This window comes from Vidua chalybeata, chromosome 3, assembly GCF_026979565.1.
Source record: "Vidua chalybeata isolate OUT-0048 chromosome 3, bVidCha1 merged haplotype, whole genome shotgun sequence".
Classification (NCBI taxonomy): Eukaryota; Metazoa; Chordata; class Aves; order Passeriformes; family Viduidae; genus Vidua; species Vidua chalybeata.
The window spans coordinates 104988010-105014324 of NC_071532.1; positions in this window are offsets into that span (position 1 = coordinate 104988010).

Consider the following 26315-nt stretch of genomic DNA (forward strand, 5'->3'; position numbering starts at 1 on the left):
AAAAATAAAACAACATTTGCGACAAAGCAATAAGAAACTGCCAACCTCACTTTACAGGTTCTGGTAGGTGTGAAACTGGTCATACAGCAGGGCCATGGAAAAGCATACTGGAATTGATGATAGAAGAAAAGATGAATTTATGAGTAGAGTTGTGTTTTGGTAGACAACTAGTAGGAATCTGGGAAAAAAATATTGTTTTTCACAGCCTTCAATTATCTTTTCACTCATTCTTGATCTCCCATGGCATGATCTATGCCTGCAGTCAGTGTGGGATGCAAATACAGCCCTGGATGCTAATGGTGGTAGTGGTAGGAAGCACTGGGCAGATGCTGCTTCTGCCAGCCTGGAGCAGGCAATAAAGCCCTGACACCAGGGTATTGGTTCCATCCATCTCGGTGTTTGTCTAAAGCTGGGAAAACCACCCAGCTTGCTAAGGATCACCCAAGTCTTCCTGATGTCAGAATAAGGTTTGATTTGTATGGCACTGGCGAAAAGACAGATATGATTTATTGTCATAATTTAGGCTGCAGTGATCAAGTGTAGTGCTGCCCTGCAGATTCCCCCAGACATCATCAGTCACAGGATTTGAGTATTGTATTGACCATGTTCTTATTTCTTGATCCCCTTTTTCACTGTCCTTGCACCGCCCTACCTCCTCCCAGATAAGTGAATTACTTTTTCTACTCACTGGGTTTCTTACAGTTGTATTTAATTTATTTCTGTTACCTTTATCTAGGTAATCACAGCCTAGTATGATATTATTGATATGTTAACCAAGGTGCTTCCAAAGGTTCCCCTTGAAATATTTTCTCAGTAAAAGATCTCCAAAAGTCTCCTACAATTATATGTGAGGTCTGGCTGCTTATGTAACTCTGCCTTAACTACATGGGAGCTCCATTTATTCCTCACAGATTCATCTTTAACTTTTGTCAGATACTTTTGTTGTTATCTGTCACATTCAGCAATTCCTCATGTCATGTCCAATAATTTTCCATGTCCTGTTCAGTTAACTTAACCTCAGGTCTATTATTCTGCAGCCAACTCATTTGCCCCTAATCTTAACAGGTCCAAAGAAGATGCCCAAAATGTGGGTTGGGCAGTCCACACAGCCCTCTTGTCAGCCCAATATATTGGCCCATGGTTTCATCACTGTGCTCTGAACAAAGTAGATGCCAGTGTGGATGATGCAGCTGCAATTCTGTATGCCACCTTATGCAATTTACTGAGAAGTCCCAGATCTCCTTTTTGTCAAGTAGGAATAAATATATTTTTTTGTTAGCCGAGATGTTTTGAACTTTCATTTATTCATTCTTAGACTGTTCTTGCCACTCTTTAGATGAAGGTGGTCAAGTATATGTAAACTGATTAAAAAGAATCTAAATAATTCCTCTGTTTTAGAATTTATCTCAAGCATGGGGGTTTCTGTGCAGTAGAGCAGGAGCTAGTCACTGGAGCTTGGTTTCATGTAATATCAGTTAATCTGTTTATTACACTTTATTTACCTATTGTGCTTGCTCTTAAAACTTCAAATGCAGCATGTTTTCAAATACACAATAAGAAATTTTCAAAAAACTTGAGCTGTGGTTGACCAGTGCATAGTACAGTATATGGTATCATTTTCAGTGTGTTTCTTTACTAATTCACAGAAGTCCTGGCTTTGCAAGTGATTTTCCAATCACAGTGACCCAAACTAATGAAATCTCACTTGCATTATTTCCAACTGACTGCAATGGTTGTTCTGTGCTATTAGTTGTACAATTGATCTGACAGCCAACACAGAAAAAAATTCTACGATCTTCTCCTTCTGGCCACATAGCTTAACGTATTTGTGTTTTGTTTTATCTCTGATTTTAATCTTCTAACTTTAAACATTAGCTTAGGGAATTTGTTGAGCTTCTGGTATTAATCAGGACAGAGGCTTAAAGTCTTTGTAATGACCCTCATATCTGTCAACAATCTGAGGGGTAGGGAAAAAAAAAAGTAAAGTGCCTTTTAAAGTACTATTTTTGCTAGGTGCAATATTTGTTTCAGATGAGATGTGTCATATATCTCGTGTGAAGCATGGCCTGTCTGATATGTCTTGTCACATTACTTCTTCTATCATGTGTCACATCATGTAAGGTCATGCTACTTTTGCTAACAATAAGACACAAAGGACTCAAGCATCAGTGAACTGCCTTCCAGAGACTCCTTCTTTACACTCTTGGAAGGAAGAGCAAATCAAGAGATGCAGCACCAGGCTACCAAGTCACCTGAAGGGAAGAAAGTAAATTACCAACTGCTCTAAGGATAACAGTCAATAGATATTTTTTTTGAAAGGTGATTTATAGCCTACTTCTGCATTCCTTACATAGTCTAATCTCCCATCAGAGGACTATGAAATTCTACACAAACTAAAAGAGGTTATAATGTTTTTTTTTAAATGAGTTTACAGATTTCAGGTTTTTGCTGCCTATTTTCCAGGTATCAAGCAACTTATATCAGACTACTGCACTTCAGAGAAATTATGCATTTCTTTCTCCTCTTGTTTAACTGCAGCTGCTCAGGACTAAACCTACTGCTTAGTCCTGTTGTACTGTACTGGTGAGAGGAGGATGAGACTTATGTCCTTTCTTCTTACTTGCATTCTAGCTGCCCAAATAATTTTCCAGAAGTACAAATAATGGCAAATAGTAACAGTACCAAAATTATTAAATGGTATGCAAAGTAGTAAGAAAAATCCCTGTATCAAGATCCGAAAAGAGAGCAGTTATCCTCAGCCACTGTCATGGAGATGTAAGAATGACCTGTTCATATGTTTAGGACCCACCCAACCATAATGCAGCACTAACAAGCACTGTTTGACTGCATATTTGAGTTATATTAATTTCCAGCAAGATGTGATAATTTTCTCAGTGTAATTATCTGGAATTTGAATACTACCTTTCCTTAGCAGGAAATTTCCAGAATCTCCATTTTGATCTGTGAATGAAAATATTAGAACTGATAGTTCCTGAAGTTTTACTAGTCTTGTGTAGAATACCTACTGATGCAACAACAGATGACGGACACAAACTAAAGAGCAGAAAATTCCACTTGAACAAAGGGAAGCTCTCTTTTTGTTTACTGTGAGGGTGATCAAGCACTAGAGCACTCCAGAGATGTTGTGCAGTCTCTGTCCTTTGAACCATCCTTGTAATTGAGAAAACCTGACTGGACACAGTGCTGGGCAACCTGCTCTTGTAGATCCTGCTTGGGTAGGACAGGGTGTGGAGTAGAAGATCTCAAGAGTCCTTTCTAATGCCAACCATTCTGTCATTCCATGGTGTCAGTCATTTTACTTATGTTGCACTGTTTCCAGGTAACTCTTTAAAATCAAACAAGCAGTTTCCTGCTGAGGTTCTTTCCTCAATGATTTTTAATCGGAAGGGAAGCAACAGCAATAACCTATAATCTAATAAATAATGCTAAGCAAAAGAATTACATCCAGAAGATCTTCCAGACCTCATATTGTCATCTGTTAGTGATTTAATGCACAGAAAAGTTGCAGCTAAAGTTTTTGAGATGTGACAGCCATATGAGAAGAGAGTGTTTGCCCTTGACATCTCCTTTAGCTTCACCAGCAAACTCAGGACTGTGAGTGGTTTCTGGGGCTGCAGAAACTAGCTGTTGAATCATAGAATCATTTACATAGAAAAAATATGTTTAAGATCATAAAGTCCAACCATGCAATGCCATGTTCACCATTAAATCACATTCCCAACTGACCCTCTCCAGGGATGATGATCCTCTACCCCTCTACAAGGGGTGATTCCATCACTTCCTTGTGCAGCCTGTTCCAATGCTTGACAAACCTTTCAGCAAAAAATTGTTTTCTAGTATCTAAGCTTCCCTGGGTAAAACTTGAGGCTGGTTCCTCCTGTCCTGTCATTTGTTACTTGGGAGAAGAGACTGACCCCCACCTTGCTACAACCTCCTTTCAGGGAGTTGTACAGAGTGATACTGAGACTCTTCTTCCAGGCTGAACACCCTCAGTACCCTCAGCTGCTCCTCATCAAACTTGTGGTCCGGACCCTTCACCAGCTCCATTGCCCTTCTCTGGATATGTGCTGACATCAAAATGTCCTTCCTGTTGTGATAGGTCCAGAACTGGATACAGGATTTGAGGTGTGGCTTTACTAGTGCCCAGTACAGGAGAGTGTCACTGCCCTGGTCCTACTGGCCACACAATTTCTGATACTCCAGCACAAGACTGGGAGACTGACAAATGAGATTTGATGTTTTATAGTTCACACTGGTCAATCAAGGATGAAAAAAAACTACCAATATTGAAATATAGTTCTATAGTTCACACAGATCATTAAAAACCTGTGTGTAATCAAAAGCATATTTCCTTGTTGTCCTAAAGAGAAGGGGAGTGAAGCAAGTATAAATAAATGCGATTCTGCTGAACTGCCTTTCTGCAGAAAAGACTGACAGGATTTGTGGGGTAGGAATATATAATTTAGAGAAGGGTATTGTCTATGATTCCATGAGGGCTTTTTAAAGAAAGCATATTGATAGATGTTTACATTTGAATTAATTTACAATGCACCTTTTATGGCAGAGGTGGAGGGGAAGGAGCCAACAGGCTCCAAGGTTCATCCAGGTATGTGCTTGCTGCCAGGTGTTGACCCTCCCCTCCCCTGCTGTGATTATTCCTTGTATTGGAATGTACCTCTCTATCTGGGCTGGAAAAAGGAAAAATAAAACCTGTAGGGTGTGTTAATACAGAAAAGTGAAGAACAGGAGGTGACACCTTTGTCCTGAGAGAAAAGGAGAAAGTAAGAACAATGCTGTACCTTGCTTGGCAGGGCATTCATCTGCAATTATGAAAAGAACCCCTTATTTCTTCCCCAGGAAGTTTACAGATTTTAGATAAGTGCTATTTTGTGTATAAAATCCAGAAAAAAATCTGGAAAATAGAGCCCAACACTCATTTTCTCTTAAATGATTAGCAATGAGCCCATACATTTAATTTTCTATATATCATTCCTCTGCTCATGTTCTCTGTATGTTGATTTCATTTATTGTCCTATTTAGAATAAAAGCCTTTTTGAAGGTAGACTGTCTTCCAGCAGTACATAACACTGTCAGAATGGGCTCATGAGTCTGTGTGAAATGCAATAGAACATAATAAATAACAGCAATGGCCCACAGAATTGCCATTTTATGGAGCTGCAAGATGCTAAACACGTTGTCCTGAATACAAGAAGTTTCTTTCCACAGCTGCAAACCTTCATGTCTTTGGTGCCTTATTCTAGTTTGAGATTTAAAGACTATTTAAAGCAAAAGAAAATACTTTTTGAATGTTTAACACATAAATGCCACATTTTCTTAAGCAGATAATCCAAATGCATCACTTAAAAAATCAGTCTTCTAAAATTAAAAAAAAAAGGTTTTTAGCAATGAAGACACAGTAGAGGAACATGCTGACTATAACTGACTTCATCCTAAAAATAAATTAGAAAAATAATCTAAATTCAGTATTGAAAATAATATTATACATCATACACTAACTAGATTTTATTAAATATTGCTTTAATGATATTATTCTGGGAGAAATTAAAAAGTAGCTCAACACTTGCCACTGGATATTTTCTTAATAAAACTGTTTTGGAAAGCTTTAATCTTTTTTAAATGCCATATTATAACAAAATTTCTCATTTAAATCATCCAAACTATAAACATAGGATATAGTTTAAGATAATTAAAATAAGGAGCTGCCTGAGAGTTCTCAGGTTATATTTGTAACTTAGAAAATATTTGAGGAAATAAGAATAAAGTTCCCTTTTTTATTCAGCAAAAGAGTTATTTGTATAAGCACATACACACATCCTTGTATCTCTATATATGTGTCCATATATATACATATATATATATATATATATATATATAAATACCTTCTCCATGCAGATGACTACTGATATCATCAAGACAGCTCAAAGCACATCACATCCTTCTTGCTCATGTAGATCCATTGGATTTAAGAACCTCATCCTACAGCTCCACTGGAAGCAGAATTATGCTCTTACTTACACTGAATACTCAAATTTGCTCTGGTTTTTATATTGGCACTATGTTAATGTCTTCTTTTCATTGATATTTCTTAGTTGATTTTTCTGTCAAGGAAATTCACCTTAAAAATCATGAGTATTCCATGGATTCATCTAAGACAAAAAATCCTCTTCCATATTTCATTTATTTCAGTAAATGCAGCCTTTGTTTATCTTCACTTGAGAAGTAAATTTTTTAACATTTGTGAATTTATTTTGGATTTTTTAATCCAAATAATAAGATTATTAAAATAAAAAGATAATATTTTTGAATGCTTAACATACAAATCCCCACATTTGCTTAGATAAATAATCCAAATGCATCACTTAAAAAAATCAGACTTCCAAAGTAAAAAAAAAGTTTTTTCTAAAGAATCTCCCCAAGCTCTTGCTCAGGCCAGAAATAATATTCCACTTACTAAAGTCAAAGAAATTTTAAACAGGATATATTATTTATTTTATTTTATATTTTATATGTATTTTTTATTTTACTTCATATTTTATTTCTTTTAAGCATTCACCAGGCATCTTTGCATAACATCTCGTTGGTAATGATTCCTCTTCTGTCTGCCTGATCCTGCCCAAATTGGATTTTGTTCACCCAAATCATATTGTTTTCACAGCCATGCACACCTTTAAGTGGGAGGTAGAGGGGTGTATTCATAAATTCTGTGGGGTGTGGGAAATTCCAGGCACAGATTCTCATTAAACCATCAAAGAGTCCATATTTTGCAGTCCTTGTATGCTGCATCCACAGCAGATGCAAATTCTCATTGAAAGTATTTGGAAATGTTCAGTCAGGAGGATTTTCTGAGAGAACATGCCCTTCTTGAAAAATTAATTAAAAAAAAAAAAACATTTTGTGAACAAATACTCCATTTTTCCACTGGGAAAAATCAAACGGACAGGTTTCCAGGTTCCTCACCTGGAAGGTTTTTACCAGCTTCAGTCTCAGCAGGCAGAAAGCAAATTTGGCAGGTGTTGGCCGGGCAGACTGTCAGAGCTCTCTGCCTCCTCTGGGCTGAGCCATTCGTCCTCACCTGCTGCTTAGAGGGGTGAGAGCACAGAAACCCTGGGTGCTGCTGCTTCCTCCTGGAGGGCTGTTGCCAATCCACCATCACTGCAAGCAGGGAGCAATACTGAGGAGAGCCAGAGTAGGAGGAGACAAGTTGTCATTCTGTTGCAGTTCAGGTGGGACAGACCTTTCTTTTGTTATGTATATTTATCTCCTTCTTTTTTAGTATATATTTTTTGCTTTCTTTTTGCTTCTCCCTTAATTCAGGGGATATGCTTTTGCACTACATTATGTATAATTACACCTATTTTTGCATTATATATAATTACATATATTGCCCCATCCCCAGAAGTGTTCAAGACCAGGTTGGACAGAGCTTGGAATAGCTTGGTCTACTGGAAGGTCTCCTTGCTCATGGAAGGAGGGTTGGAACTAGATGACCTACAAGATCCCTCCCAACTCAAACTATTCTATGATTCTATGACATTACATCAGACATTATATACAATATTAATATAAAATATGCAATATACACCTAGCTATTTATATGTATTTCTGTGTATATCTCCATATATACATTTATGCCAAAGCTCTGAAATATTTTACAAACAATGTTACACCTGTTATCTCTTCCAGTCCTTGTGGTTTTCATGTTCCAAATCAGAAAGCTGTTCTTTAAATTTGTTATAAAATGAGGTATAAATGAAAGGCAGCAAAGTGTGCTTTACATAATTAGAAAACAAAGGAGACCTCTGTATTTAGGAACACTAGCAGAACTAAAAATATCAGCTTTGGAGAAAATGGATTGCACCTCAAAACACCCGTGGCAGGGTGGTGTCCAATTCATACATTAATTCACATAGCTGCAAACAACCATAGCAATTATGATCATGTAAACCTACATCTAGAGTGAAAGACTTGCTGCTCTTCCACCTGTACAACAGTTTCTTCAATTCTCTCAGTCAAAGCTGGCCAATTTTCCACTTCTATCCTGAGATGATCAATATTTCCTAAGTGAGCCACCTTTTGAAGTACTACAGGACACATTTAGCTCCCTCTTTGATCTTTCTGTGTCTCCTTTTAGATATAATGGATTTTACTGTACTGAGGCTTTATCTCACCAACTCCACTTTTATTATCCTTTAGCTGACTATCCAGAAGATAAAAGCAAGTTGAAAGGACAACTTTTCTTCGCAACAAAAATTAATCATGCATCTCCATTTTGGGGAGCATCAGACACCATGGAACCCATAAACAGTGCTTTTTGCAACATTTCCTCTTGGGTTTTTTCTTGAGGAGCACACAAAAACATGAAAATGAGAGATGAAATATTTACCAATGTAACTTTCAAAGCTCATGACTTTTGTTCTGAGAAAAGAGGTGCTTCCAGTTGTACAAATCCAAGAAAAAATCAACTGGGGAGATGTGATTCCAACAAGCATCTTCCCTACTTCTCCTTTTGAGAGGTTCTTCTGCCCTGCTATTTCTTCATGTCCTGCTCTGTGTTCATCTCTTACCACAAGTCTTCAGCTTTCAGCTGTTACAGCTCACAGAACCAGTGATGGGATGGTCATATTTATTAATCTTTGTATTTTCCTTGGCTTATTGTTATGATGCTGGTGCTGTGCAAAACCAGTTCAGTTTGCCTAAGCAGACAGCTAAGGAAATGTTTTTGTTTGCTTTTCCTTCTTTTTGGAACATAGACTAAATAAAATCTTCATAAGAATATACCTACAAGAAAATATTGAACAGCAAAAACCTTGTAAAGTAGAAAAGTTGCTTCAAATTTGAGATGAAGAAACTTTTTTCTACAGCATATTTTGTGAAGGCACTTTTTCCAGACAAGCAAGCTGGTGAAAGTAGAATGTTTGCCTTGCTTTTCAGCATAAATCTGAATATCTTTGTTATTAGCAGGAAGTCTCAGTACTGGAAAAGAAAATGGCTTTCCCAGACAGCATGAATTTTAATCCACAGCAAATGTGGAAGTCAATAGAAATGTTGAAACAGAAGTAATTTTCTGAGCAATATCCATACTCTTCTACCTAATTCAGAATCTGATAATTTTTGTGGGCTTGTAAATAAGGCCAACCCTTTGACTAGATTGGGTGTCAACTTTAGAGAGACAAACAAAGAACAAGAAGCAAAAGAAACCAGCTCAGACCCAAGTTGTACATTTAATATCTTGTTATTCAATGTGTTCATGGAATTTGGAAAGACAGAAGGGTTAAGGGAAAGGGATCCTGAAAGGATAGATAAAATAAATAGTAAAATAACCCAGTGCTATCAGGGCACAGGGAAAAGCAAATTCTACCTCCTTTCTCCTACCCAGTCCTGGATTTGCAAGGGAAAATCTCCTGGAAGGATTCCAGCTGTCAAGTCTGAGCAAGAGTCCTTAGAAATAACATCACAGAAAGGCTGCTGAGACCATACCCTGATGTAGGACAGGCCCTAAAAGCCCTGGTCTGGCCACACAGGGTCACCCCAATGGTCTGAAGCTGCAGCTGGCTCATTGAGCAGCATGTTATCATTTAAGGAGAATGCGTGAAGACCTGATCTCAAACTGAATTGCCTGAATGTCAGCAGTGTGTGGTTTTACTCTGTGTGCATGTGTATGTTTGCCACCCTTCACAAGCTGGTAGAGGCTTGTCTGCAGTATTTTTAAATGTAGAAATAGATGTTGAACTTCAGCTATAGCTGAGTTACACCTGGTGTCTCCAACTGAATTTGAGGCTAAGATCACAATATTGATGATTTAGAACTACAGTCCTCTGTATGCCATTCTCTGCAGAGAAGTAAAGCATGTATTGCAATTGAGTCACCAGTGCAAAAGGGAATCACTTGAAAAAAACAGGAAAAATAAATAGTTGGCAGAAAGCCAGATCAAAGGAATGGATTCAATTCAAAATGAAGACACCAAAATCAGATGTCTAAAGAAATGTGCATGCAGGTGTGCTATGTGTCTAAACTGCCACATAATCAATAGAGACATAGAGAAGAGAGTCCTTGTTTTTTAGGGAAAGATTCCTCTGACAGGTGACTAGGGTGCAATTTAGTTTGCTACAAAGAGACAGAAATACCATTTGAGAAAGGCTAGTATATGCAAAACTTCTGCCCAAGGCTGTAGATAAAACACACAGGACCTATATTAAATCCATTATCTTAGGAGTGGTGACTTATGGCCAAGCAGGAAAACAAAAATACCTCAGCCATGAATAAATTAATCTCTTAATGTATTTAAATCATACACTATGCATCTAGAAAGCTGAATCATTATCCAGTATCCTCAGACCATAGGGGCTAAGACTGGTATTTAATATCCTAAGTATGGGGGGTGAATTTATTTTAGGCATTATGGACTATCTTGTTTGGCCTCCAGCTACTTCCCAGAAGGCACTGATGTATCTCTCAGCCAGGGATGATGTTATCTAGCTCCAGGTGCCTCCTGGCTCTCTGACAGGGCTTTTTCATGAAGCTCCACTGAGTGGCCATCCATCCAGAGAGTGAGCTACACACATGTGTCTACCCTTCTGTTCAGATGTCTCAATTTTATACTATACCGTTAAAAGAAACATGAGCTTAATTTCTTGGTACTAACATTCTTCAGTTGTGGAGTTTTAAATTAAAAACCCTGACTTTGAGGTTAAGAGATCACTATCAGTGACAGTTTTCAATACTCCATGGAGTGAATAAATTGTAAATCTTCCCAGCAATATCATAATATGATCAGCCTCTGTCCTTATCATGGATAAATCATCCTGGTAACAGTCTATACCACCATCATCAAATGCTCTTTTGTTATGTGCCAGAAGAGGCCTCCTCGACCTTTCTTTGGGTTAAGATTCTCATATTTCATATTTGGTCAACACATCTAAAGGAAGCAATTGAATATGACATTGCATGCTGCTGCTGGCAGAAGGGGGACTCCATCATGCCACATTTGGCTCTCTACTTGCAATACCTGTCCCACTTCATAGGGTCTCCAGGATCAGACTAGCAATATGTGCATCTTCTCCTTGTAAGAAGGTAGAGGAGCTGTAAGAACCCACTTTTCAGTGCTCTACCTCTTTAGCAAGTCTAGCTGGACTACCTCAGTCTCTTTTGCTCCAGTGACTCCTCCTCTTACTTTGACAAAACAGCTATAGAAAGACTTTTCTACATCTATCTCAGTGATTCAGCAGCTCCTCCTCATTTGCCTTTCCCACCCCTCCAGCACAAAGGTGCATTCAGTCATTTGCCATATTTTGTTTCAGATGCAAAAGGCTCATTTTGAATCTTCCTCTCTGACTCCTCAGACTCCAAAGGAACAGACCTTGAAGATATTTACTTTATAATCTGTAGGGCTGTGTCTGCTGCAAAGAAGTGTTCTGTCCATGTTCTGCTTCACTGGTAAAAATGATGTGACAGGGAAGCAAAGTTGTGGGAAAGAAATCTTCACTCTGTGTTCAGAGTGATCTTGCTTTCACTGTGACAGCTTCTGAAGTAGCTGTTCCCGTACTGGAAATAGGCATTGAAGTTACAGAATGTAGCTCTGCCAAACTATTAGCTCCATGTTTAATGGCTGCCAAAAGCAGGCAGAACTAACAATTACTTGGAAAGGAGTAGAAAACAAAAGACAAAAAATTATAATGCCACTATTTAAGTACCCAAAGCTGTCTTTAATATAGTTTGTTGTTCCCTTGTGTCCAAAAGAATACAGCAGTACTGGAAAAGATACAGAGAGGCACAGTAAGGAGGACCAATAATAGTGAAAATCTAAACATAATAACACCTTTATTTTGGAGACGTCACAGAGGAAAGGATGTGATGTATCTCTGTAAACTACCAGTAACACAGAATGGATCAAATTAGTAGAAACTATCTTGTCTATGCTAAGACCATCAAATAAAATTAACAAGTAACAGATTATAAACAAGAGATAGAGGTACTTTTTTTGAATGGCTACAAGACACTGTGGATGCCTAAAGCCTTTCTGGATTAAAAATGGATGAGATAAATTAATGACATAAAACTGACAGGATTCTATTAAACACAAAAGCATCACCTTCCATTCAGGCAGTCCCAGAGGCACAAATTGCTGCTGGCAAAGGAACATAGCAAGGATCTGGCACCATATGCTGCCCTGCTCTTACACACCTCCTGTGCTCCTGCTGCTGGTCAGTGCTGGAAATGGAGCGAGGTGGATTTTTGCCCTGACCCTTTAGCAGTGCTCTTATGTTCACACAATTAATGCCAGCCTCTGGGGAAGAGATTTAGGCCAGCGACTCTAGATGCTATTGTAACGCTAAAAATGTACATTCAAGCGCTGCCAGCTAGATCAGAACACCTCAATTAGTTACTGACTCATCCTATACTTCAGCGTGGGGATGTTTGGACCACATCAGGTCCCAACACCTTTGCAGACATTTTTTTTTTAATTTTAATTTAGGTTAATGTGCTTATTGTCAAAAGAATATTTATTTGAAAAAGGGAATACAGGGAAAAATTATGTCCCCCTCACCCTTCTGAAATGATCACTTTTTGTACTGGGAAAAGAAGTCATAATTTCAGATAATATTAGTACCATTATTGTATCAAGTGGCAACATGGTACAAAATTCACTACTGACACTTTAATATGATATTGATGATTCATAAAATGTCAGGTAATTACATCCAAAATAATATGATGAAAAGCTGTTACTGCAAGAGTCAGTTTCCAGTAATGAAGGATAAAAATATACTGGAATTCACTATCAGCAATATTAGGGCTGTAATACACTTTTCAGAGTAGCCGACTGATAGACTTGGAACTGACTCCCAAGTTAAATTAAAATGCTCTTCTTTTGTTGTTGTTCGTCATTAAACGTGTTGAATACTGTGTTCTTACCTGGGGGATTGTGGGTTGCTTGTAATATTTATAAAGGGAAGAGCTACTCATCTCAGTGCCATTTCTGTAGTATGTATTATTTATTTCCTGATCTATCCCCTCCCATGCTCACTGTCTTTAAAAACTGTGATTAATAAAACATTCCATGCTGAACAGTGTGGGTTATATTCCCAAATATTCAGGCCATTTCTATGCAAATGTCACAGGAGATTTTTCGTCACCAGAAAATGTACCTATTGTCTACTTGATCATTCATTTTACATTTATTTTTAGATTAATTATTCTATTTCCTACATTACTGGTTTTATCTGGGGACCCCAAAGGTATTTTGTAACCAATGTACACATTTTTTGTTCTTTAGCACATATGAAAAGCAACTGAAGAAGAGAATTAAAGGAAGTGACATAGAAACAATAGTTCTCCATTTTGTTATCTTGTTTCCTTAAAAATATATTTCATTATTACTCTATCAGAGAAAAAAAGAAGAAAAAAAACAAACAAAACAAAACAAACAAACAAAAAAAAAAAAAAAAAAGAGAGAGAAATGTCATAGATATGTAGACATGTCACACCATGTGCCTGAGAGCATTGTCCAAACACTTCTTGAACTCTGCCAGGCTTGGTGCTGTGACCACCTCCCTGGGGAGCCTTTTCCAGTGCCCAAACACCCTCTGGGGGAAGAACCTTTTTATAATATCCAAGCTAAAACTCCCCTGAGACAACTTCAGGCCCTTCCCTCGGGTCTTGTCACTGTCATCATAGAGAAGAGATCGTGATTAAGCATATTAGGAATATAATATGCATTTTCTTCATCTCACTTTAATCAAGATTTAGGTAGATAGGGCTATGTTATTGCTACAAATGGAGACCTACACAAAAAATCTTTATTGCTGCAATGCTCCTCTGATATCTACATTGATGGTAATGTGACAGGAAGTCTCAGCTTCTGAAAAAGGTCTTTTAGTCTTGTCTTGATAGAACTAAAACCCCCAAATTTTCTATTATAAGGGAAGGAAGACTATATAACTTGAATTTTTTTCTTTTTGCTTTATATCTTGTTTTTCTTCATATCAGGCCACCTTGTCCTAACACAGCAATTTAGTGCTCATTTTCAGGCAATATGCTTGTATTTTGTGGTTAATAGGGTAATAATAGTCCCTGACTGTTTATTTTTAGTTTGTATCACAGGAATAGCTAGTAGCCCTGCTAGAAGGGCAGCACTGCATCAACAATGTTTAGTCCCTCATTGTCAGAATCCAGCCTCTAAGGCTGCAGCAAGAAGCAGGTAAAATAGAAAGGTGGTGAAATAACTGTAAAAGAAAAAAAAATTATATTCCTACTAATGCCAATGAAACCAGTAATATATATTAACCTATATGTAAGTATGCATGATATCTAAGGTGCAGTGTAACAGCCCTGATAAGCTCAACAGAGCCAGTGCACACTTTGAATGCCAACTTATTCTCAGAGAATTTAATTAAGTTGATTTTCAATCTTGGATTTTAATTCAAATCTTCAGTCTTGAGTCAATCCTTAATTCCAGTAGAATACCAAGTATCATAAGTGGGAACAGATTGAGAGAGAACTGGGCCTCCAGTCTTAAGTGTGAATTTCTCCATAAACAGGTTGTTACTACAGACCCAGCTTTGACCCCCAACATCACTTGCTTACAACTATTCCACAGCACTTTCTCCAACTGATAAAAAAATGTGCTAAGAACTACAAGTCCTGCAAAACAGATTTCAATGAACAGGAAACTCTGTCTCCAGGAAATAAAAGCCTTGAGCTACATACTTCAAATCACTACTGACTTAAGAGCATCTTGCTTCTTGTCTCTGTTCAATTGTTAAGTCTCTGAGGTCTTAAAAGTTAATCACAAATAATTATATCATTGCAGGAAGGACATAATTTGACAGGTAGAGAGATGCCATGTTACCCTTTTAGTCTGACTTTATATGCAAGTTGTGAGGAGGAATAAATATTGACTCTTAATTTTCACCTGATCTTGGTGGGAGTTACACATATAAAAGGACAATGGGACTTAACTGAGCACTGCAGGACTGGACATAAAAGAAAAAAAATCTTATCCTCCTGATAAGTATTTATCTGGCACAGAAAAGGGATAGTCTGTTAAATAGAGCAGAAACAAGACAGGATCTAGACACTAGTTTCTAGAAGTCTTTGCAGAACAGAAAGCTTATTTGTCTGGCTCATCCCAGGGGCTAAATTGGATGGCTATTACCAATTCTGTTGCAGGCAAGAGTGTACAAACATAGAAATGACTCACAAAGTCTAAGGAAAACAAGTAACTCCTTAAGAAGCACTAGCTCAATCTCTTTTCTTCTCAGTAGTAGTAGTGGAGAATATTTCTAGGGGAAGAAATTAGCTGGTCTTAATAAACCTGTGTGTGGGAGTAGATTAATCTTCCCAAGTGTGAATGTGTTCCTCTGCTAGAGATTACTGTGCTGAGTAGTTAGGTATTTAATCTGTTCCCAAGTGCCATACCACATACAGTTTAGGTACATTCTGTACTCCAACATGAACTTCTTATAGAAGCATAAATATGGTAAAATAAAGGGTGATGACTCTGTAATATTAAATGCTCTCTTACTGTCTCACATGATCCTTCAGGATGACTCTTTTGGTTTTAGTTTGAAAGTCCAAGAAGAGTTTTCAATATAAAAAAAAAAAACCTCAACAAAAACCAAAACAATAAAAAACAAAAACAAAAACAAACAAAACAAAAACAAAAACAAAAACAAAAACAAACCCAAAAAAACGCAAAACAAAACCAAAAAACACCCCCCCCCAAAAAAAACCTCAAACAAACAAATAAAAAAGCATCAAAAAATCTCTAGGAAACATTTCTATGATTCTCCATTAGGGTTTTTATGGGTTTTTTTTCTGGTTGTTTTTTGTTTTGTTTGGTTTTTTTTTTTTTTTTTGTTTTTTTTTTTTTGTTTTTTTTGTTTTGCTCTTTGTAGACAGTATTCTGAAGATTTGAAAAGTGTAGATTAGATTCTGGATGCTTAACCTGATTCATAAAAAGGATCTAATTTAAAGACCTTACTTGTGCCAGACATTTCATCAGAAAACATAAGTCATTTCTGACTTATTGACTGAATGACTGGTAAATTCTCCTGTCACAGAATTTCAAGTGAATAGTACTGAAGAAAATAGTGTTCTGCCTTTCCACATTTTGAACTCCAATACTTGTCTAGCTGATCATTTGTTATTCAGACTTTTATAGAAGCACCTCTGTTTCAGCCATAATATTTTGCCTGATTGTTTGTGACATTCATTTCTAGAATTCAGAATAGCATGATACACCTAATATTCTTTGTTTGTACTCTATTATAAAATTCAGGCTGTCTGCTTATGACAGACACTCATTAAGGAGGGGTTTATGATTTAGCATTGCAATTACAATCTGTGGGGGAACTTCCCAGGAAACACAACCTTGTGGTTAGGCAGGAATGTGAGTGCAGCAGTGTCTGTAGCTGAAATGCCCCTAAGTGTCAGAGTGCCATTTGTTCCACAACAGCAAAGCTAATCAGGAAAATGACCATTATCCTGTTGAATTGCAAAAGCACTTCTGGAAGAAACAATCAGCTTGGAAAAAATCATATTAAAAATATAAATTATAGGGAACAACAGGGAGTAAGAGACAGCAAAACTGTCAAAATCTGTCTTGGTCCTGCCAGAAGTGTTTGCATGGCATCACCACCTGCCGCGTCTCGTCCCCATCTCGCAAGAGCGGATCTCTTGCCAGCCCTGGCTAGCTCTCCAAGGGTGATAGGGCAGCGAGAGGCACTCCCTGCTGAACCCAGCTGGGCTTTAGAGAGTGCCTTCATGGGTCCGAGGACACTGCTGATCCCACCGGCAAGGAAGGAGGCGACACTCTTTTGGGGGTAGGTCCAAGATTTATTGTGACTCCGAGGAGAGCCCCAGACCCAACAGCACTCAAAGACGTCCCAGAAGAGAGTGAGCTCTGGGCCTCGAGCAGGCCCTGATATAGGGTGGGCAGGAACCCAATCAGGCAATGGGAGAAGAGATGGGCGTGGCCCTCCGAGGGAAGGACACCCAGGGTATCCACTGAGCAGGGAGGAGGGGAGGGACCCCAGGCCATTGTCCATCACCCAGCGACCCCGGCAGAAGCTTCCAGACAGAGGGGAAGGATGGACAAGTCACCTGGGAGTGGTCAGGGGCATGAGTCAGGGTTTTTGGGATTGATGGACACACAGGTGCTGATGGGAAAACCTGGGATGAACCAAAAGGGCACAAAGGGGGGTTACAGAGGTGTCAACCATTTTGAACATACATACAATGGAACCTAAAAACACAACTCCACAAACAGCCTGCCCAAACCAGGCTGAGCATCCTTCTCTGGGTGCTCTGAGGAACTTGCCCCTGGATGAGAACAGCTGGGAGAGGGAGCAGGGACCCTTTGCGTGTACATCCGTGGCCTTGTGGTGATTTCTTCCCCTCATCTGCATTGGGGATGGCAGTGAGCAGCATGGACACATGCACAGCTGGAGCATCTGCAGCTCCCACAGAAGGGGGCTGCAAGTAAGGGCTGTGAATCCTGGAGAGGGTTTGTGTGCCCAAAACCCACACAATTTGTGAGGGATGTGAGTGTGTGCATGTAAATATTATCCTGTGTGTATTTGAGTACAATTTATATAAAATGCTTTGAGATTAAAAGAGTGTTTGGAAATTTGTAGCTGGATATTTAACAGCTTTGACAGTGTCTAATATTGCAGTTTATATGTTGTGTTGTCAATATGTCTTGAATGCAGAGTTCACTGAAGGTTTGTTGGGTTTGTGCTATTAATAAATAAATAAACTGCTTTGATCCCTGTCTGGTTGAAACCACTTGAACTGGAAAAGTTTCCCTTTTGAACACAATCCTGGTTTAGTTTATAAATGGCAACTTGAAAACACAGGAATATTGTATAGAAATATAATAATCTTTAGACCACATTAGATAAAGACATTGTTTAAATGCTAAAATGGATATAAGCAAATTTTGGAGTCTTTACAGTTATTAAAAAACAGAATACAAGGTTGAAGATACCTCAATGAACTGAAGGCAAATTCACATCAGAGTTATTAAGCCAGAACTAACAATGTCATGGTGCTATTTGAACCAAAAAGTCATTCTAAGCTTTCTCCTCCTGGGAACTGATCCCCATTACTTTCTATCAGACTGCTGTTATGATAAGACTATGCAAGTAATAGCCCAGGAATAACAGGCTCTAAATATTTACATACTTTATCAAGGGCGCTGATCACAGTGACATGCTCCTTAACCATACAATAAAAGAGAGGAAGAAAAGGGCCTTCTATTTTCTGATCTCTTTTGCATATTGTCATTCTTGCTTTAGCTCATTTGTCCATAAAAATTTCTCTGTGATAGAGAATGTCAGATGATGATAATGAATAAGCACAAACTACTGACTAAATGACAAATTGTGTGCACTCAGCAAACCAAGCTGCTTTTAATTTTTTTTTGGCCAATTATTTCAATGTACTGCAAGAAAGGACATCAGATATAAGGCCATACAGCCGTGATTGTTCCCATTAAATATGTAGATGGATTATTATCATATGTCATAAACCTCACATCATCTTCAGCACAAATACAAACTTGGAACTGGAAAGGACTTCATAGATTAATGAGTTAAGTTTCTGCTTTTATGAGCAATTATGTTACACATCCAATTTCATAAACTAATCAAAGTTTAGAATTAATTTTTTGCCCCTCTTGTATTGGACAGTTTTCCAGACTCTTGTTCTCAGAAAACTTCTTTTAATTTCCAACATAATATTTTTTTAAAAAAATCCAGTTTAATTACATTTATTCTTGCACGAAGTAGACTTTTGCCTCTTGGATGTTTATTATCATTGATGTATTTACAGAAAGCAAGAACAATCCCTACTTAGCCTTCATTTTGCAAGGTTAACAAGCCAAGCTGTTTCAGTCTCCTTTCATAATAGAAGTTCTTAATTTCGTAGTCATTCCTCTGTACTGTACTCTGAATTTAATTTAGGCTGAGTTGTTCTTCTGTGGGATACAGAGATTATCTCACTTGGAATGTTCAAGGATGTTCCCTGTTAGCTACATCATGTTGGCCTGTGCTCAGACTGTTCTACAAGGTCTGTCCCTCTGTCATTACCTGAAGAAATCCTGATATAGAGGAAAATTGTTGTTATATTTCAAAAGTGCACGGCTTTGTATTTTGTACTTCTGAATTTCATCTCACCCTTGTTTTTCTAGTACTCAGGGCCATCTCTCATCTATTCCTTTCAATACTGTAGAAAAATATTCTTCTGTATTAATGATGACTCCAAAAATCACAACGTCAGTAAATTTTATCAATATCTCCCCCACTTCTTTACTGGGGGAACTAATGAAATCCTTAAATGCCACTGATAACTCCTTTTTACTCAATATTTTCCCTGTTTACTGTGATTTAAACATATACCCTCCATTTTACAATTCCTCACTTTCCAGTCTAACTTCTTTTTCTTTTCAACACTATGTCAAATACTTTGCTGAAATACCTATGTATTAGATCCACCATCTTTTCATTTAACTGTGAAATCTCTTTCAACAGTCTGTTGCATGATCTATTTTTGCTGACCTAGATTTGTGCATGATTTTATATTATACTTACCAACCTTTCTGTGTTTTTTTAAAGAAAGAATTCTAAATCTTTTTATATAGTTGATATTAGATTAACAAGCCTGCAGTGGGTTAGATCACTTTCCCCTCTTCTGTTCTTAAGTATAGGTGTTAATTTCCTATTCTTAAATAAGGTGTCACAATTATCTTGCTAGATTTAGTCTAAAGGCTTGCCCCCAGACCTGTAATTTCATGTCCCAGCTCTTCCAGAAATGGGGTTAGAAATTATCCAGTCCCCCCACATTTGAACACATTCAGCCTTGTTAGTTTTGCTTCTCTCTTAACTCTACTTATTTCCGCAATTTCTCACCCTTTTTTCTTTTTTGAGGAACAAGACCTTTGCTCTTTCTTTTGATAGTTTTCCAAGTCTATCTGAACTTGCCTTTGGAAACTTTTTTTCCTACCCTCTAGGTGTCATGTCTTTTGGAACACTAATTTTATCACATCTTTATTATCTGACAATTTATAATTTCTTGGGGCTCTTTACACAATTAATTCCTTAAGCTATAGACTCATGTATTTCCTACTTTAATGTGGGATGTTTTTGTCACTGAATTTCTAAAATTCCAAGTATCTATTGTGTTTTAGTTCCTGATCCCTTCAATTCAGCTAGTTATATTAGTTTCATCAAAATATCTTTTTTAATATAAGTAAATTTAGATATGGACCTACTTCTGCATATGTTTACATTGAGTGCAAATAAAATCAAATTTCTTAGATTAATCACTTGTATCTTCTGTCAGAATTGTATGCAGTGCTTTTCTTCTAGGTCATAGTCAGTTAAAAAAATATTAAGAGCTATTAGGAGACAGATAATTTGCTAATTTTCACATTGAGTAATAATCAGCAGCATTTGATTTCTAGTTCATTTCTGCAAACACAAGTGTCATAAAATAACACACTTGTGCATATCTAAAATACTGGTTTTACTGAAATACCACTTAGAGGCAAAACATGTGAACTCAGGGAAAAGACTTTAGACAGCATATCTGTAACAAGTCTGGCCAGCTCAGACTGTGGGAAGATCGCTTTCTGTTCTGCAGCTGTGAATTAAATTATTTCTATTTCACCAGTGCTGTTAAGAGTGCTCTCTTTCAGTCTGCATCTGACCTCAAGAAAATAACAATAAAAAACTCTTACCACCCTTCTCTGAGGTAAATTCTCCTAAGCATATGCTCTATATAGAGCACATGTACTATGAGAGAAGCTGAGGGAAATGGGATTGCTTAGTCTGGACAAAAGCAGGCTCAGGAGAGACCCTCTACCACCCCTGAAAGGAGACTTTAGCCAGCTGGAGGTCAGGCTTTTTTACAAGGTAACAAGTGATAGAAGTAGAGGATACAGCTTCAAGTCACATCAGGGGAGGTTTAGGTTTGATATTAGGAAAAATGTATTGACTGAAAGGGTGGTCAGGCATTGGAACAGACTGCCCAGGGAAGTAGTGGAATCACCTTCTCTGGAAGCATTCAAACTACATGTAAATTTTATACTTCGAGAAATGGATTAATGGTGAAAATGGTGGTTAGATTTGATGCTCTTAGAGGTCTTTTCCAACCTTAAAAAATTCTATCATTCTTTTACTTTTCAGACGTATTTGACATTCCTGCTTCAACCTCCTGAATCTAGCTACCCAAGCACATCTCGCTTACTCCTCACCTCAATGACTGCAGCTTAAAGGTTGTTGGTGTGACCATTCCACCCTTAAAACACAAGGATAAATGAGTTTCATCTAAATCCATTTCTCAAGCAAATGCACATGATTTATCATGCAAATGTGGATCCTCAGAAGAAATTTAAACATGAAGAACTGGGACTTGGCAAATTACAAGCATGATGTAGCAAAGTCCTGAGCTCCTTGATCAGGAGACTTGTAAAGATGAAATTATTGTAATCACTGCCTTTGTTAACCTTCATGTTTTTATTTTGCTATGAAATTAATGATAGATACATTATAGCATCCAACAAAACAACCCAAAACAGCAAGGGTCTCCCTGATGAGAAAATAATTACATGAGCACTCCTGTAAAAATCCAAAATAATTCCATTGAAGAAAAGTACTTCTATGTTTACACTTCAGTGCAATCAAGAAGCAATACTGTCATGCCATCACTCCTACTGAATGTCCCAGCAAAACAGAAAAAAACCTTACATCATTATATTCCATTACAACCTTTTATCTCCTTGCCTCCAAAAGAAGCTGGTTAAACATTACTTTTGTCCAATTTCTGCATGTATTTACCAGTTTACAAAGAACTAATCATGAAAAAGAAACATGTGGGGAATATATTAGATCTCAGAGTCAGAAAACAGATACAATAACTATCTAAGAATCAGTAAGAAAATGTTCATGAACAATTTTACTCAGTTATCCACAAATAAATTTCTACATTTTTCTGAAACATGAAAGAATAGGAATTAGCAGACAGTTTGTTTTTCTGACTCAATATGACATATCCTGAGTTTCTGCTTTTAAATAAATGTCAGGCTAATGTTTATTAAATTGGCTAAAGCAGGGACATTACGGGTTTTTTTTTATGTCTTTTCCAATGTCAAAATAAGAAATGTTTCTTTTACCATGTCTCTTCATATATGCTTCATACAATTATGTACTTGAACAAGTATATTAAGTAGAACATAAACTGTAAACACTAACTTACATTTTTAAACAGTCATGGAAATGACTGAACTGATAAATGAAAGTATTTCCTCTAGAAATTGACTGACAAAAGCTACATTTAATTTCAGAAACAATATAGAAACAAACACTGTGACCTCTGTGTACAATCACAGTAATGAGGATTTTGTATGGCCACAATGAACTGCTTAAAAATCAACAACTACACAATCCTTTAGAGAAATTACTATAGAGTGCAGCTTTGAAACACACATTCTGCTTTTGCCTAAGCACAAATGTGTCTGCTTAGACTTAAGATTCATTGGTCAGGATTTAGATGAATAAATTTGTATGGCTTATGCTCATAAATTCCCTGTCTCTCTTCCCTCTTTCACAAGTAATCTTTCTTTTCTGTGTTTCTGTCAATGTTTTAACATTTTATGCAATGTGTTTGACTCTTTCAAGTTCTCTCTGGATGGGATCCTTTCTCTCTAGCATGTTGGCCACACCACACAGCTGGGTGCCATCAGTAGACTTGCTGAGTATGCAGTCTCTCCCATCACCCGTGCTGCTGAAAATGCTGTTAAATAATGTGAGCCTCTGTACTGGCCCTTGAGGAGTGACAGTCAATTCACTCAAGTGTATTATATAAATTGCCATAGCAAAAATATCCAAAATTAGTCTCTAACAGATAAAATGTATGTTGGATGGATTTAGAAAATGCATTGAAATTTATCTGAATCTTATATTTCATAATATCTGATCACACTGTGAAGTCAGGAGGTCTTTTTAAGCTCATTGGACCCTTCAGCTGGGTCCTTGCTGCAGTCTCAAAAGCAAGTTTTCAAAAACTTGCTTTTCTGCAGGTTTTCAAAACAAAAGCACATTCAAGTCTGCAGTAATCTCATCCCTGTGGAAGTCAGCAGAACTGAAACATAGCCTTCAGGTGAAAAACTTAGCCAAATATTCTTCCAAATACTCCTTTCTTTATGGATAAAATTGGCTGTATACCTCAGGGTTACATGCATGTTTAAATGCACCTTTGAATATTTATATAGTTGCATTCCAGGAATTGGTCTACATTGATTTAATCCTTAGATTTTTTCCTCAAGATTCTTCCTCCTTGGAACACTCACATAGACTGTTCATATTTCTTCTGAATTAAGAGATAGTCTTATGATGTCTCACCTGGTGGGGGTAACCCAGGGTGAAAAAAGACTGGCACTGTCTTAAGCCATCGGATTAGATTATTGTTGTGTTTCCTATCAGTCATAAAAATACCAAGGTGAAGAGGCAGTATTGACCTTCCCAAATATATTTGCAACAATATTTTCAATCTTCTTTCTGATTTTGTGCTGCTTTACTCTCTGTGTATATATATATATATATACATGAATACATGTGCAGAATAGTGTATTAGTGATGATGACATATGAAGCAGAGGTTGGGTGTAAGCCCAAAAATTTTGAATACAAATGTCACTATGCAGGTATCTTATATAGGTATAGAACTAATTGTTATTGATAATTAAAATCTAATTCTACAGCACTGGATACCTGGATATCTTCAGGAGGCAAAATGCAATACTTGGAAGCCTCTCTCAAATATAACTTTGAAAGCTAAGGTATGAAGTTGACACAAACATTGGAAAAGAGTTTTGAAATGAGAAGATGCCCAAAAATGTTAGAAGTATTCAGTTTTACAGAACAGGGTACAAGACCTACCTGTTGAAGGCCTGAGAGGCATGCAGTGATGCTCTAGTGGAGGGTCCTTACAATATCTTCTGATAATCTCAGAAAGAAAAATAGGGACAAAAGTCTAGTGAAATCGAGCACATTTACAATTGATAAAGCAGGTGTTTGAAGTAATGCAGATAGTTGGGGATCTTGAGAGAGGTTGTGGCATCTCCTTCCCTGGAGATATTAAAAAGTTGTCTGGACACAATTCTGAGCAATGTGCTCTTGAGCAAACCATGCTTGGAGGGACTTGAAGACCTCCAGTGATCCCTTCCAGCCTCATTCATTCCCTCATGTTGTGGTTCTGTGCAATTAGTCACTCATTTCAAAGAAAATAATTCTATAGAATTGAAACAAGTTCAGATGCTTATCAACCCAGAGAAATTTATGCTACACAAAAGAAAGCAGCTTATATAAGGTATTACATTAGAAATTGTTTGTTTTGTGGTTTTGCTTTGTTTTTTTTTGTGTTTGATTTTTGTTTTGTTTTTGTTTGATTGGTTGATTTTGCTTTTGTTTTTCTTTTGTTTTGGGGTTTTTTGTTGTTTTTTTTTTTTCTGAAATACATTCTCCTGGTGTCTGTGAAGTGAAATACAGAGACTAACTAAAATATCTTCCCATGTGGAGATGGCATTATCCAGGCAACAGGAACTGAGAATTAAGTTTCTTCTCCCTGGTAGGATGTTTTGCTTCTCTAACTGTTTCCAGCAGGAGGAGTTTAGGCACATCTAAATTTCTGGGGAGATTATCCATTGATTAGTTCGGTCAAAATTGGCTCCTGGATCAGCGTCTGAATCTGCTTAAGATCTCACATTTTAATTTACTGCATTAAACCTATAGTTTCTCTTTTGCCATATGCCTAGTGATAGGAGTTTACATAGAAAAATAATGTGTTTTTAAAAGAAAAGCAAATATTTTCCAGAAAGGCAGTTGAATGCTGAAAACACAACAAAAACCACCTCATCTGGAGCTCATTTTGCATGATCTGTTGTTCACAGAGAACAGGCATACATCATTTGGCTTTATTTTACCCTAGAATTTAATGCCCTTTGTGCAAAATGTAGGAGTTAATTGGTAGCTAACTCACTTTGATAGTGTGTTTGCTATACTTGGGGGACATATTTTCCCCAATTGCCACATTTTAAATAGATTTTACCTTGCAGGGCTTACTTTTAGCTTATCATTACAACTTGGAAAAATTCACTACCTTTCCTCCATGCAGATAAGTGCTCCCAACATACTTAGTAATGAGATATCATGTGTATATATATGCAAAGGAAAAAAGAGTAGAGAAAAAAACTCTATACTCTGAAGGATGTAGCAATTAACTGTTCACAAGTTGGACACAGGCATATAAATTTTCAAGATGTATGAGGTGGTTCCTTAAGAAAAACTTGAAGGAGTAACTCTGTATATTCAAAGCATTCATTTGTGTCAGAAATGTCAAATTACTGCATGACAATTCCTGTTCTTACATTTTGCTATGCATTATTGTTAGGAAGCTGCTAAACATTCAGTATTTGGAGTTGTATTAAAAAGAAGATGAATTATTTCTCTCATTTGATCCATCAAAACATTTTGATGCACACCAAACTGTGCCTGGGTTTTATTGACATAAAAATCTATCCGGGATTCAGCAGCAGTGGTTAATGGTCATTTATTAGATGTGGATTTTAGAGAGAAACTCCAGATATAAAATTCAGTGAGAACAATTGAATATCCCTCCAGGAGATATTGTTATTCAGCCTCTAGTTTCAGATGAGAGTATACTGTTAATTAATAATATACAGAAACATCATAACTTCATAACATAACTAAATTATTGCAGATGACAATTACATGGAAGTTTTGGGGTTTTGTCAGACTGTTTGTTTCTTTGTTTGTTTGGTCTTTACAGCAACTGGACAAATCCTGAGCTCTTTAAAATGTCATTTCTTGGGGTGTGGTGGTTATATTTTGTTTTGTTTTAAATTTTCAGTAGAAAATTGGAGAAGTCATCAGAATGCAGCTCCTTGTGAAAAGCATACTCCTCCATGAGAATTTTGTCTCTGCGATAAAATGGACTTAGCTGAAGTCATATTTCTGTTTCTCAACTACGATGAAGATAACTGAAATGCTAACATAAGGCAAACTTTTTGCAGCACAATGTTCTTCTTCATTTTTCATTAAAATCAGGATCAATCTTTAGAAAAACACACAAAGCCCACCTTGACATATGCAATGCATCAAGACATATTAGAGGTGTTGCCCTGGAGAGTTCTGCACATGTGAGTGGAAAACAGGAGTTTAACAAGCCAAATATCTGAAGCTGGGTGAATAGGTA